At 38.8% G+C, this 14412-nt stretch overlaps 1 protein-coding gene across 1 annotated transcript in view; it reads left to right on the plus strand.

Annotated features, from left to right (window-relative positions):
* The first annotated feature begins 364 nt into the window (after positions 1 to 364).
* The window catches only part of COL6A5 (collagen type VI alpha 5 chain), a 130651-nt gene continuing 116603 nt past the window's right edge, over positions 365 to 14412 (plus strand). Inside the window, exon 1 of the mRNA XM_014731857.3 lies at positions 365 to 584. The gene's annotated coding sequence lies outside the window, so the exon portion shown is untranslated. The remainder of the gene's footprint in view (positions 585 to 14412) is intronic.

Genomic DNA, 14412 nt, shown 5'->3' on the forward strand with positions numbered 1-14412 from the left:
CCTCCATTGGCCAACCCTGCCCTTCGTGGACGCTGCTGGAGAGAACGGCTACCTGCCCTTAGCATAGGTGCTCTCTCTGCGCCCCACCTCCCGCTTCCCACAGGATTGCCCCACTTTGGGAATTTTCTCTGGTTCTCCGTAGGCTGGGTCTGCGGAAAGCGCTGAGTAAACCCTTGGAGCTACATGACGAGTCCTCAGCCCAAGCAGCAGCAGTAACCTCGGCTGCGCAGCCAGCACATCACAGTTGCCCTCGGTTTCTGAGAAACTCCGCTTTCTCAAATTCCTTTGGCGGCCCACGGCTTCCCTGAAATTGGCTGCAAGCCCCTGTGCACAAAGCCAACAGGCAGCTGGAGCGTCCCGGGACACTCAGAAAAACCGCAGGGAGTTGAAAGCCCCAGGCCGCAGGGGAGAGCCAGGCGCAGGTCAAGGGGCAGTGCCGGCTTAAGAGAGCCCCAGGCGCGCTCCTCGGGCCACCTGCGGCTGCGGCGAGGCCCCGCCAGCCGAGGCGCGCGGGCAGGGCGCTCTCTGAAGAGCTGGGCTCGGGCTCCAGGGTTCTGAGCGTCCCCAGACCCGGGGAGAGTTCGGTGAGTGGGAAGTGCCGGGGCTTGGCACCAGAGGCGGGCGGAGGATGGCGCTGAGGGCAGAGATATGCAGGTGTGAAGAGGCTATTACCCTGCCGGTGATTTTGTAGGAGGTAGGATGCACTAAAATTCTGGGCTCTAAGGACTTTTGCAAATGGTTGAGACAAGGCTCTTAAAGGCTAGACTGTTAGAATTGGAAAGACGATAGAGCAGTGCTATTCGAAATGTAGCCCAAGGACTAGCACTATCACCATCCACTAAGACCTTGTTCGAAAAGCAAATTCATGGGCTTCACCTTAGAGCTGCTGAACCAGAATCTCTGGGAGTGGGGCCCGGGAAGGTGTGTTTTAACAAGCCCTCCACTGGACTGTGATGGAGCTCGAGGTAGATAACCACTGCTTTAGAGGTCGTGTAGTCCGACGCTTGGCATTAGATACTGGGGTATGTTCAGATACAGAAACACTCATGGTTTGTGGGAATTGCTATTCTGTTGCAGACTGTGAACTGTGATGGTCCAGATTTCCTCAAAACAACACTCATGGCTTTAGCAAACGTTTTTGAGTTTCCACTATGTACAAGGCTCCAAGCAAGGTTCTTTCAAAGGGAGGGAGGGAGGGAGTCACATGCTCTTGGAATCTCCGAACTGGTGCCATATTATTTCTTTAACCAGGATCTTTGTAATTTGCGGTACCTCACATTTATTTTGGGTTTTGTTATTTAAATGTTCCTTCTGAAGTTAATTTTTTGTTATTGCTGTTAACCCAGAATGCCAGATTCAATATTTTGGAAGAGATGTATTTACTTTGTGAGTTCTGAACAAAAATCCCTAAGAAAAATTCACATTGACTAGACGTATTTTTTAATCTTTGTATTAAAATTTACTTGATACATTTTACGAGTAGAATAAATAGGGATTCTGAAATTTCTTTTTTTTCTGCTTTTTTCTCCCTGAATCCTCCCAGTATATAGTTGTATATTTTTAGTTGTGTGTCCCTCTAGTTATGGCATGTGGGACGCTGCCTCAATATGGCCTGATGAGCGGTGCCGTGTCCATGCCCAGGATCCCAACCCGGGAAACCCTTGGTCACCGAAGCGAGCGGGTGAATTTAACCACTCCGACACCGCTGGCCTGGGATCCTGAGATTTCTTATGAATCAAAGTGAGAAAGACAATTTGTCATCTTCTCTGATGAGTCCAGTGCCAGCACTAGCTGCCGCATAACAAACGCTGAGAAGAAATCGGTTGCTATGGGAAAACCCCTTAGAAACAAATATGCATACCGTGTAGACCCAAATGATGCAATTTTCCATTCTCCAAGGTTCTGAACCATTCCTGCTGATGACGCAGGCTCTTCACCGCTGCTGAGAACCTCACACATGAGATATTTGATGATGAAGGTTCTATGCATGATTTTCTATCAGTTGTGTTTTTTGTTATTCCTCGTCTCCTTTAGTGGCTTAATTTAAATATTAAGTCGAAATCCACTATTGACTTATTCTGAGACTCTGTGGCAAATGCTGTGGATGTTTCTCAGTTTTCCCCTCTCTTCAGTGGGTGGATGCAGGATGTGTGGTTTTGATGTGGCACTCTCCAGCATTATTTCAAAGCAGATCCCTGGAGTTCCCTACCTGCTGTATGGTTACAATGTTGGATCTTTATTAATATGTTAAAGCAGAGGAAATACTGAATATAATGAGCATATATTTAATTATATATGCATGTTTTAAGTTAAGACATCTAAATGGTTTGTTCAGGGATTTTAAAGACACTTCTGTTTGAAAACAACTTTGGAAATGTTGGTAAAATTGAAGCCGTTGCTAAGAATGTCATGAGTCTGTGAAAATAAAGTTTGTCACTGCAAATATTTCCCATCTTGAATCATGTGTGCACACAGAGCTTGTTTCTAAGTATTTAAAGAGCATATACTCAGCATCCTCCTATAACAGGGTATAAGATTTACAACATATGTCTTATTTTCATGGTATTTTATATTATGATTTTCCTCCTTCAAGTTCAAATCACCTTCCAAAAGGGAAGAATTTTTAACCCTGGAACATTTACCCAGAACCCTCTAGCTGCGGCAGTAGGGGACAGGAATTCCCTTGAGATGTGTGCTTTTCATGGCATTGCAGTTTGCTTTGAGGATGCCCCTGTAGGATCAATCTTGTAGGATGTCAGATTCAGGTCTTCTCTGAGCAAGTGCCGAGGAGGAGGATGTGGGCACTGGGCAAAGCCAGGACCTAAGATCCAAACAAGCTACATGTCTACCTTATGAGGAAGCGCTAGCTGGTGGTACGTGTGGCAGTTGCCAGCATTTTTGTCACTGCTGTCAATCCCCACTGCCCTATGGTACTGTCCTAGATTCCTCTGACTTGTTTGAATTCTGATCCTTCAAGGAACTCTTTGGGGGCATACTGTAATTCAAGACTTGTTCTCTGAACGGCCAATGTAAATTCCACATTATTTGATGGGTCCAGATAACATCTTGAGCCTTCTCCCTCTGCATGGTTAACTAAGATAATAAGGGACATTAAGAGACCAGAATAGTCGAATGAGGGCTTTATAAAGGCAGTGTAGTTCAGTGGAAAAAACATCATCTTTGCCGTCAATGAGACTGCAAGTTTTGGGGTAAGCTGTACTACCTCTCTGAGCCTCAGTCTTTTTGTCAGTGGTATGGGCATAATTATAGTGCACAAAGGCGTACTTTTCTGCTGGGTCTTTCACCTTCTGTGTATATTTCATTGGCTAACCTTAGCTGCAAAGGAGGTTTGGAATTTTTTTTTTTATAGCCGTGTGCACATTGCCCCATCCATCGATATAGAGGGTCTGTTGATAAAGAAAGAGGGAATATTGGACAGTGGGTAGGCAACTAGAAGTCTCTGCAATAGGGATGAAGGACAAGAATGGTTCTTTGGAGACTGGCAAGTGACAACAGTTGTGATGGGTAGTGGTTCGGACATGTGTGTGCATTGGGGAGTAGAAGGTGGTAGAGAAAAACGTGATAATAACAAGTTTCTAGGCAACTGGTTGGCTTGAGGATGTTCAAGTGGAGCAGACAGGCCCCTGAAATAGAAAGACTCTGGGTATGAAATTGTAGTAATAATGATATCTCTGTCTAGGTCTTGAAGCAATTTACAAAAATGGTTATATTTAAATCTCACGGTAATTCTGAGAGGGAACAAAAAAGTAGTTGTGTTTATTACCACTTCATTGGTGAGAAAGTTGAGGCTTAGAATTATTAAACCCTTGCCCAAGAGTACAGGCCCAGTTAGTATAGAGCTACTGTAGACTTTAGCTTTTCTGATGCCCTTAATCGGTCTATCTCCTTAATGGAGAAGGGCAGGTTGTAGAAGAAATGAGAGAATGAAGATACTTTGCATACTTCATTTTAACCATTGCAATAAGGTAAGGAAAAAAATTGGAAAGAGGGAGATAACATAGTCAAATTTTGCAAACAGTGTAATGACTTAAGAGCCCACCTACCTGGGCTCAAATCAGCATTTTATCACTTACTAGCTGTGTGAACTTGGGTGGAATACTTAACATCACTTTCTTCTTCTGTCTCATGGGCGAAAAGTAAGACTCAACTCGTAGAGATGTTGTAATGACAAAGAACAAAGAATAGTGACTGGCACATAATAAGAAATACATAAGTGCTTGCTGTTCCAGATAGACCATAGCTAAGAGAATCGATGAAAATTAATTGAGTTAATTAAGACAGCTGACTATAAAATAAATCCAGAAAAAAATCTATAGCTTTTTTTATAAACTAGTAACAAGCAGCTAAAAGTATAATGAGAAGAAAATGTCTATTCTTAGTACCAATATACTACAAACTAGTTGAGAACTATGAATGTGAAATGTGTAGGACCAACTCTTGTTGGATCCCTGCTGCTTCAACTTTCCTCCCCCATCCCCACGCCCAACAAACCTTCAAAGGATGCACAGAAAACCCAAAGCACCAGTATGGGCCTTATGCAAAAATGCTTCCAGTAAAAAAGGAAGCATCTGTTATATGCAAAACAAAGATTCAGAATTCCTGGAAACAGAAGAAAATTACTCTAAATTCTAAGGCATTAGAGAACATAGGTTAAAGGTCTCAAAGAAATGCAAGAGATAACAAAAGGCAAAGCCAAGGAAAGCACAGAAGGAAAATAAAACCATTACAAGATCAAAACCCAAATTAGAAGCAGCTAGATGTAAACCAACCTTGTGGAAAACTGAGTTTTGATTTAGAGGAAAGCTTTGGGAGAAATCTCATAGATTGCAGAGGACAAAGACAAAGAGAGAAAAATGGTTATAAGGAATAATAGTGATGGAAAACAAACAATAGAGAGACAGCATAGGATATGTAGACTTTCTGAAAAAAAAAAGAGATAGAACAAAAGGAACTGCAAATAAATATAAAACATATTGTATTTCTTTGATCCTAGACAATCATTAATCAAGATGCATTGTTGATTTGAAAATAGCTTTGGGCGAAATAAAAAGGAACCATAATACACTAAATGAACTTGTCCCATGTGATATTTCTCAATTTGAGACTAAAATATGAAAAAAATATGGAATTAGATAAAAATTTTCCCAAAGTAAAAGAACATCTGAATTAGCAGATTAAAAGTCTTATCGCGTTCCAGAGGGAAAAACAAAAAATAAATCAAGATTAATATGGTGTTATTCAGAATGAAAGATAAACTATCCAGTAAGAAAAATAAAATAAATTAGGCTGTATAAATTATCTCAGCAACATCAGAAAACAGAAGGCAATGACTCAATGACACAGAGCTTAGAGAGGAAATGAAAGAAATGAAACCTGAGAATTCCCTAGCCACATTCTATATTTGCCTTGTGTTATATTTCTATTAGAGAGCACTGATTTAGGTTCCTCTATGTGGCCAATTGAAAAGGTATCAGGAAGACATTCTCAGTGAGGCCAAACCTCAGTATATATAACCTCATCCCTTGCTACTCAAGTGCTTTCTGAGGACCAGCATCCTCTAGGAGCTTGTTAAAAATGCAGAATCTCAGGGCTCACTCCAGAGCTACTGACTCAGAGCCTGCATGTTAACAAGAAGCCCGGGTAATTCCTGTGTATATTAAAACTTGAGAAACACTGTCTTAATTAACCACTTCCTAAAAGTCATCCAGCCAGCACTTTCTAATTGGTGTGCCTCGTAAGGACTATGGATGTGCTGAGACATTGGTCTCCTTAGCCTGGGGCTGTGGGGTGGAAGGCTTTGGGCTAAGGACATAAAGAACGTTGTCATTTTCTGTGTGTACCAGGATCTATAGCTGTGCTGTCCAGTATGTAGCCACTCACCATATGTGGCACTTGAAATGTGACTGGTCTGAGTTGAGATGTGCTATACGAGTAAAATACACAGATTTCGAGGACTTAGTATGAAAAAAAGAATGCAAAGTGTCTCACTAATCATTTATATATTGATTACGCATTGAAATTATAGTAGTTTGCAGATATTGGGTTAAATAAAATATATTATTTAATTAATTTCACTTATTTCTTTGCTAATGTGGCTACTAAAAAATTTAAAATTACGTGTGTGGCTTGTGTTCTATTTCTATTGGACAATGCTGATCTGGTCACTTTAGGTGGCACATAGAAGAATTAGAATAAAGAACCCAAGAATGTATATGGACTTACAGGGCCCATTAATTCTGTTTAAACTTAGAAATAAAATTTAAATAACCATGGCATTGTGATTCCAAAGCAAGAATTATAATTCTTGAAAGAAAAGCTACAGTATAAAAAACCTAAAGTATAAAAGATAATTTCATGATAATAGATGGGGAGACTCCCCTTGCCCCCATAAATGCAAACAAAAAATTAAAGAAGAGGAAGGAGATGTAAGCCAACTAATTTTCTCGTCTTTCATGGGTGGTCATAAATATTGTTTCATTTCTAAAATTGATGAATTTAGAAATATACATTAAAACACTTTATTTACAAATAATTTTACTTAGTTTATTTTAAGTAAAAAAACCTGATATATATTCTTCCAAATTAATGATTAATGGAGGGGAAATAGAAAATAAGAAAGCGATGATAAGGAAAAAAGTTAAACAAGAGAAACAGTAGGGAAAAGTAAAGGATAGTATATAAAATAGAGTTAAGAGAAGTAAGCCCAAGCATATAGTTTATAATATAAAATAAAAATAGTTACATTCGTCTTTTAAAAGAAAAAGATTCTTAGATGGTATTAAAAAGCTGAATCTAGGGGCCAACCTGGTGGTGTAGTGGTTAAATTTGCACGCTCCACTTCAGCAGCCCAGGGTTCATGGGTTTGGATCCCAGGTGCTGACCTAGCATTGCTTGTCAAGCCACACTGTGGTGGGATCCCACATAAAATAGAGGAAGATGGGCACATGATGTTAGCTCAGCAACAATCTTCCTCAGGCAAAAACAGGAAGGTTGGCAACAGATGTTAGCTCAGGGCCAATCTTCCTCACACACACACGCACACACACACACAAAGCTGAATCCAGGGGGCCGGCCCTGTGGCCGAGTGGTTAAAAGTTCTGCGTGTTTCCCTTTGGCGGCCCAGGTTCACAGGTTTAGATCCAAGCATAGACCTACTCCACTCATCAGCCTTGCTGTGGAGGCATCCCACATACAAAATAGCGGAAGATCAGCACAGATGTTAGCTCAGTGCTAATCTTCCTCAAGCAAAAAGGAGGAAGATTTTTTTTTAACCAACAGTTATTGAGTGCTAACTATTGACCAGGTACTGGTAAAGACTCTGGATACAACAATGAGCCAAAGCAAATGTCCTTCTCTGATGGAGTTTACATTCTAGTGATGGCACAAGCTATAATCAAAGGTCACATAATGATAGTATGATCACTTAGTTCCAGGAGTTTTTTTGCTAATTCTCTGGAATTTTCTACATATATAATCAGATCATCTGCAAACAAAGCTAGCCATGTTTCTTCCTTGGCAATCTGTGTGCCTTTTATAACCTTTTTGTGTCTTATTTCATTAACTAGGACTTCCAGTACAATGTTGAAAAGGAGGGGTGAGAGGCAACATACTTGCCTTGTTCTTGATCTTAGTGAGAAGGCATCTAGTTTCTCACCATTCAGTATGACGTTAGCTGTAAATTTTCTGTTGTTTTTTGTGTGTGTGAGAAAGATTGGCCCTGAGCTAATATCTGTGCCAATCTTTCTCTATTTTTGTATGTGGGACGCCACCACAGCATGGCTTGATGAGCAGTGCATAGGTCCATGCCTAGGATCTGAACCTGCGAACCTTGGGCCACCGAAGTGGAGCACACGAACTTAACTACTATGCCACTGGGCTGCACTCTAGTTGTAGGTTTTCTGTAGATGTTGTTTATCATGTTGAAGAAGTTCCCCCCATTCTTAGTTTGCCAAGAATTTTTTTATAAATCATGAATGAGTGTTGGATTTTGTTGAATGCTTTTTCTGCTTCTGTTGATATGATCATGTAACTTTTCTTCTGTAGCCTGTTGATGTGATGGATTACATAAATTGGTTTTTGAGTGTTGAACCAGCCTTACATACCTGGAATAAATACCACTTGGTCATGGTGTATAATTCTTTTTATACATTGTTGGCTTTGATTTGATAACATTCTTTTGGAGGATTTTTACATTTATCTTCATAAGGACATTGGTCTCTAGTTTTCTTTTTCTTGTAATCTTTGTCTGGTTTTGACAAAAGGGTAATCCTGGCCTGATAGAATGATTTAGGAAGTAGTCTCTTTGCTTCTGTTTTCTAGAGGAGATTGTAGAGAATTGCTATCATTTTTCCTTAAGTATCTGGTATAATTCGCCAGTAAACCTATCTGACTCTGGTGCATTCTGTTTTGTAAGGGTATTAATTTAATTTCTTTAATAGATGTAGGCCTATTCAGATTGTCTATTTCTTCTTGTGTGAGTTTTGGCACATTGTGTTTCAAAAATCCGTCCACTTCATCTAGGTTATCAAACTTGTGAGCATGGAGTTGTTCATAGTATTCCTTGATCATCCTTTTAATGTCCATGGGATCTAGAGTGATGTCCCGTCTTTCCTTTCTGATGTCCCCTCTTTTTTTCTTAGTTAGCCTGGCTAGAGGCTTATTAATTTTATTGATCTTTTCAAAGAATCAGCTTCTGGTTTTATTGCTTTTCTCTATTGATTTCCTGTTTTCAATGTCATTGATTTCTGCTCCATTTTTAATTTTTTCTTTTCTGCTGCTTACTTTGGATTTAATTTTCTCTTCTTTCAAAAATTTTCCTAAGGTGGATGCTTAGATGATGTTTAGATGATTGAATTTAAATTTTTCTGCTTTTCTGATATATGCATTCAATGCTATAGATTTCCCTCTAAGTACTACTTTTGCTGTATCCTACAAATTTTGATAAGTTGTTTTTAAATTTTCATTTAGTTTTAAATATTTTAAAATTTCTTTTGAGATTTCTATTTGACCCATGTGCTGTTTAGAAGTTTGTTGTTTAATCTCCAAGTATTTTGGGATTTTTCCAGCCATCTTCCTATTATTAATTTCTAGTTTAATCCCACTGTGGTCTTAGAGGAGGCGTTGTATAATTTCTATTCCTTTAAATTTGTTAAGGTGTGTTTTATAGGTCAAAATGTGGGCTGGCCCAGTGGCACAGCAGTTAAGTTCACACGTTCTGCTTCAGCGGCCTGGGGTTCACTGGTTCAGATCCTGGATGTGGTCCTATGCACCACTTGTCGAGCCATGCTGTGGCGGGTGTCCCACGTACAAAGTAGAGAAAGATGGGCACAGATGTTAGCTCAGGGCCAGTCTTCCTCAGCAAAAAGAGGAGGATTTGTGGTGGATATTAGTTCAGGGCTAATCTTCCTCAAAAATAAAATAAAGTAAAATGTGGTCTACCTTGGTAAATGTTACATGTGAGCTTGAGAAGAACATGTATTTTGCTATGGTTGGATGAAGTATTCTGTAGATGTCAGTTATATCCATTTGATTGACAGTGCTATTGAGTTCAACTATGTTCTTACTGATTTTCTTCCTGCTGGATCTGCCCATTTCTGATAGAGGGGTGTTAAAGTCTTCAACTATAATAGTGGATTCATCTGTTTCTTCTTGTAGTTCTTTGGTTTTTGCCTCACTTTTTTTTTGAGTTCATAATAGTTCACAACATTGTGAGATTTCAGCTGTACATTATTACTTGTCCATCACCATATAGGTACTCCCCTTCACCCCCTGTACCCACCTCCCAGCTTCCTTCCCCCAGTAAGCACTGAACTGTTGTGTTTGTTCATGAGTATGTTTATCTTCCACATACAAGTGAAATTATCTGGTGTTTGTCTTTCTCCATCTGGCTTATTTCACTTAACATAATATCCTTCAGGTCCATCCATATTGTTGCAAATGGGATGATTTTGTCTTTTTTATGGCTGAGTAGTATTCCATTGTGTATACATACCACATCTTTTTTATCCAATCATCTGTTGATGGGCACTTGGGTTGCTTCCATGGCTTGGCTGTTGTGAATAATGCTGCAATGAACATAGGGGTACATAAGTTGCTTTTAATTGTTGATTTCAAGGTGTTTGGATAGATACCAAGTAGTAGGATAGCTGGGCCATATGGTATTTCCATTTTAAGTTTTTTGAGAAATCTCCAATCTGTTTTCCATAGAGGCTGCACTTGTTTGCATTCCCATAAGCAGTGTATGAGTGTTCCCTTTGATCCACACCCTCTCCAACACTTGTTGTTTATTGTCTTAGTGATTATAGCCATTTAAATGAGTGTAAGGTGCTATCTTAGTGTAGTTTTCATTTGCATTTCCCTAATGATTAATGATGTTGAACATCTTTTCATGTGCCTAGTGGCCATCTGTATATCTTCTCTGGAGAAATATCTGTTCATATACTTTACCCATGTTTTGGTCGGGTTTTGTTGTTGTTCAGTTGTGTGAGTTCTTATGGAGATTAACCCTTTGTCAAATATAAGATTTGCAAATATTTTCTCCAAGTTGGTGGGTTGTCTTTTTGCTTTGATCCTAGTTTCCTTTGCCTTGCAGAAGCTGTTTAGTCTGATGAAGTCCCACTTGTTTAGTTTTTCTTTTGCTTCCCTTGTCCAAGAAGACATGGTATTCAAGAAGATCCTTTTAAGATGGATATCAAAGAGTGTACTACCTATATTTTCTTCTAGAAGTTTTATGGTTTCCTGTCTTACCTTCAAGTCTTTGATCCATTTTCAGTCTATTTTTGTGTATGGCATAAGATAACGGTCTTCTTTCATTCTTTTGCATGTGGCTGCCCAGTTTTCCCAACAGGATTTATTGAAGAGAATTTCCTTTCTCCATTGTATGTTCTTGGATCCTTTGTCAAAGATTAGCTGTCCATAGATGTGTGGTTTTATTTCTTTTAATTCTGTTCCATTGATCTGTATGTCTGTTTTTGTGCCACTGCCATGCTGTTTTGATTACTGCAGCTTTGTAGTACATTTTGAAGTCAGGGATTGTGATGCCTCCAGCTTTCTTTCTATTTTTTTTTTTTTTTTTGAGGAAGATTAGCCCTGAGCTAACATCTGCTGCCAATCCTCCTCTTTTTGCTGAGGAAGACTCGCCCTGAGCTAACATCCGTGCCCATCTTCCTCTACTTTATATGTGGGACACCTGCCACAGTATGGCTTGACAAGCAGTGCGTAGGTCCACACTTGGGATCCGAACCAGTGAACCCTGGGCCGCTGAAGCAGAAGGTGCAAACTTAACCCCTGCACCACCGAGCCAGCCCCTCCAGCTTTCTTCTTTTTTCTCAGGATTACTTTAGCTATTTGGGGTCTTTTGTTGCCCCATATGAATTTTATGATTCTTTGTTCTATTTCCGTGAAGAATGTCATTGATATTCTGATTGGGATTACACTGAATCTGTAGATTGATTTGGGTAGTATGGACATGTTAACTATGTTTATTCTTCTGATCCATGTGCATGGAATATCTCCATTTCTTTCAGTAATGTCCTATAGTTTTCATTGTATAGGTCTTTCACCTTCTTGGTTAAATTTATTCCTAGATATTTTATTCTTTTTGTTGCAATTGTAAATGGAATTGTATTCTTGAGTTCTCTTTCTGTTAGTTTGTTATTAGAGTATAGAAATGCAACTGATTTTTGTAAGTTGATTTTGTACCCTGCCACTTTACTGTAGTTGTTGATTAATTCTAATAGTTTTGCAATGGATTCTTTAGGGTTTTCTATATATAAGATCATGTCATCTGCAAACAGCGAGAGTGTCACTTCTTCATTTCCTATTTGTATTTCTTTAATTCCTTTTTCTTGCCTAATTGCTCTTCCCCAAACCTCCAGTACAATGTTGAATAAGAGTGGTGAGAGTGGGCACCTTTGTCTTATTCCTCTTCTCAGAGGGATGGCTTTCAGTTTTTCCCCATTGAGCATGATGGTGGCTGTAGGTTTGTCATATATAGCCTTTATTATGTTGAGGTAGTTTCCTTCTATCCCCATTTTGTTAAGAGTTTTTATCATGAATGCCAGTTGGATCTTGTCAAATCCTTTCTCTGAGTCTATTGAGATGATCATGTGGTTTTCATTCTTCCTTTTGTTAATGTGGTATATCACACTGATTGATTTGTGGATGCTGAACCATCCCTGTGTCCCTGGTATAAATCCCACTTGATCATAGTGTATGATCTTTTTAATGTATTTCTGTATTCACATTGCCAATATATTACTGAGGACTTTTGCATCTATGTTCACCAGTGATATTGGCCTGTAGTTTTCCTTTTATGTGTTGTCCTTGTCAGGCTTTGGTATCAGAGTGATGTTAGCCTCATAGAATGTGTTAGGAAGTGTCCTGTCTTCCCTAATTTTTTGCAATAGTTTGAGAAGGATAGGTATTAGATCTTCTTTGAACATTTGGTAGACTTCTCCAGGGAAGCTGTCCGCACCTGGCCTTTTTTGGGGGGAATGTTTTTGATTACTGTTTCAATCTCTTTACTTGTGATTGGTCTATTCAGATTCTCTGTTTCTTCTTGATTCAGCTTTGGGAGATTGTAAGAGTCTAAGAATTTATCCATTTCTTCTAGATTGTCCAATTTGTTGGCATACAGCTTTTCATAGTATTCTCTTATAATCATTTGTATTTCTGTGGTATCCAGTGTAATTTCTCTTCTTTCATTTCTAATTTTATTTGTTTGAGTTTTCTCCCTCTTTTTCTTTGTAAGTCTGGCTAGGGTTTTGTCAATTTTGTTTATCTTATCTAAGAACTAGCTCTTCATTTCATTGATTCTTTCTACTGTCTCTTTTTTTTTCGATTACAGTTATTTCTGCTCTGATTTTTGTTATTTCCCTCCTTCTGCTGACTTTGGGCCTTGTTTGTTCTTTTTCTAATTCAGTTAGGTGCAGTTTGAGATTGCTTATTTGGGATTTTTCTTGTTTGTTAAGGTAAGCCTGTATTGCAATGAATTTCCCTGTTAGTATCACTTTTGCTGCACCTCATATGAGTTGGTATGGTATGTTATCATTCTCGTTTGTCTCCAGATATTTTTTTATTTCTCCTTTGACTTATTAATTAATCCATTGGTTGTTCAGTCTCCATATCTTTGTCCTTTTCTCAGCTTTTTTCTTGTAGTTGATTTGTAGTTTCATAGCATTGTGGTCAGAAAAGATGCTTGTTATTATTTCAATCTTCTTAAATTTATTGAGGCTTGCTTTATTTCTCAACATATGGTCTATCCTTTAGAATGTTCCATGCACACTTGAGATAATGTGTATTCTGCTGTTTTGGGATGGAGTGTTCTATATATATATCTATTAAGTCCATCTGGTCTAACTTTTCATTTAATTCCACCGTTTCCTTGTTGACTTTCTGTTTGGATGAGCTATCCATTTATGTGAGTGGAGTGTTGAGGTCCCCTACTATTATTTTTTTTTCTTGTTAACATCTCATTTTAGGGTTGCTAATAGTTGCTTTCTGTACTTTGGTGCTCCTGTTTTGGGTGCATAGACATTTGTAAGTGTTATGTTTTCTTGGTGGAGTGTCCCTTCTATCATTATATACTGCCCCTCTTTGTCTCTCTTTACCTGTCTTATTTTGAGGTCTACTTTGTCTAAGTATTGCAACACCTGCTGTCTTTTGTTTGCCATTAGCTTGGAGTATCATCTTCCATCCCTTCATTCTGAGCCTGTGTTTGTCATTGGAGCTGAGATGTGTTTCCTGGAGGCAGCATATTATTGGGTCTTGTTCTTTAATCCATCTTGCCACTCTGTGTCTTTTTATTGGATCTTCAATCCCTTTATATTGAGGGTGATTATTGATATATGAGAGCTTAATGCTGCCATTTTATTGCTTGTTTTCTGATTCTCCTGCATTTCCTTTGTTTCTCGTCATGTGCATTTCAGACTACCAATTCAGTTGGGTAGATTTCTACGCTGGTTTTATTGTTTTATCCTTATTTATTATTTGTCTCTCTGTGCTATGTATTTGTTTAGTGGTTATTGTGAAGTTTATATGAAAAATCTCATAGATGAGATAGTCCAATTTCTGATGACCTCATTTTCTCAGACTAAACCAGTTCAGTCCCTTTCCTCTTCCCTTCCTAAGTTGTTTTTGTCACATCTTATTTTGTCTTGTGTTGTGAATTTGTGGTTAAAATGACAAGATTGTCTTTGTTTTTCGCATTTTCTGTCCCTTTATCTTAAATGTTTTATCTGAGTATTTGCTAACCTGTCCTGATGGATAGCTCCAATTTTCTGATTTTGTCTGCCTATTCATCTCAATGCTTACAGATTTGTAACAACTTTCTTATTTTCTTTTCAGGTATGAGGGCCTTGTTTAGGATTTCTTGTAGGAGGGGTCTTGTGG

This window comes from Equus caballus, chromosome 16 (genome assembly GCF_041296265.1).
Source record: "Equus caballus isolate H_3958 breed thoroughbred chromosome 16, TB-T2T, whole genome shotgun sequence".
NCBI lineage: Eukaryota > Metazoa > Chordata > Mammalia > Perissodactyla > Equidae > Equus > Equus caballus.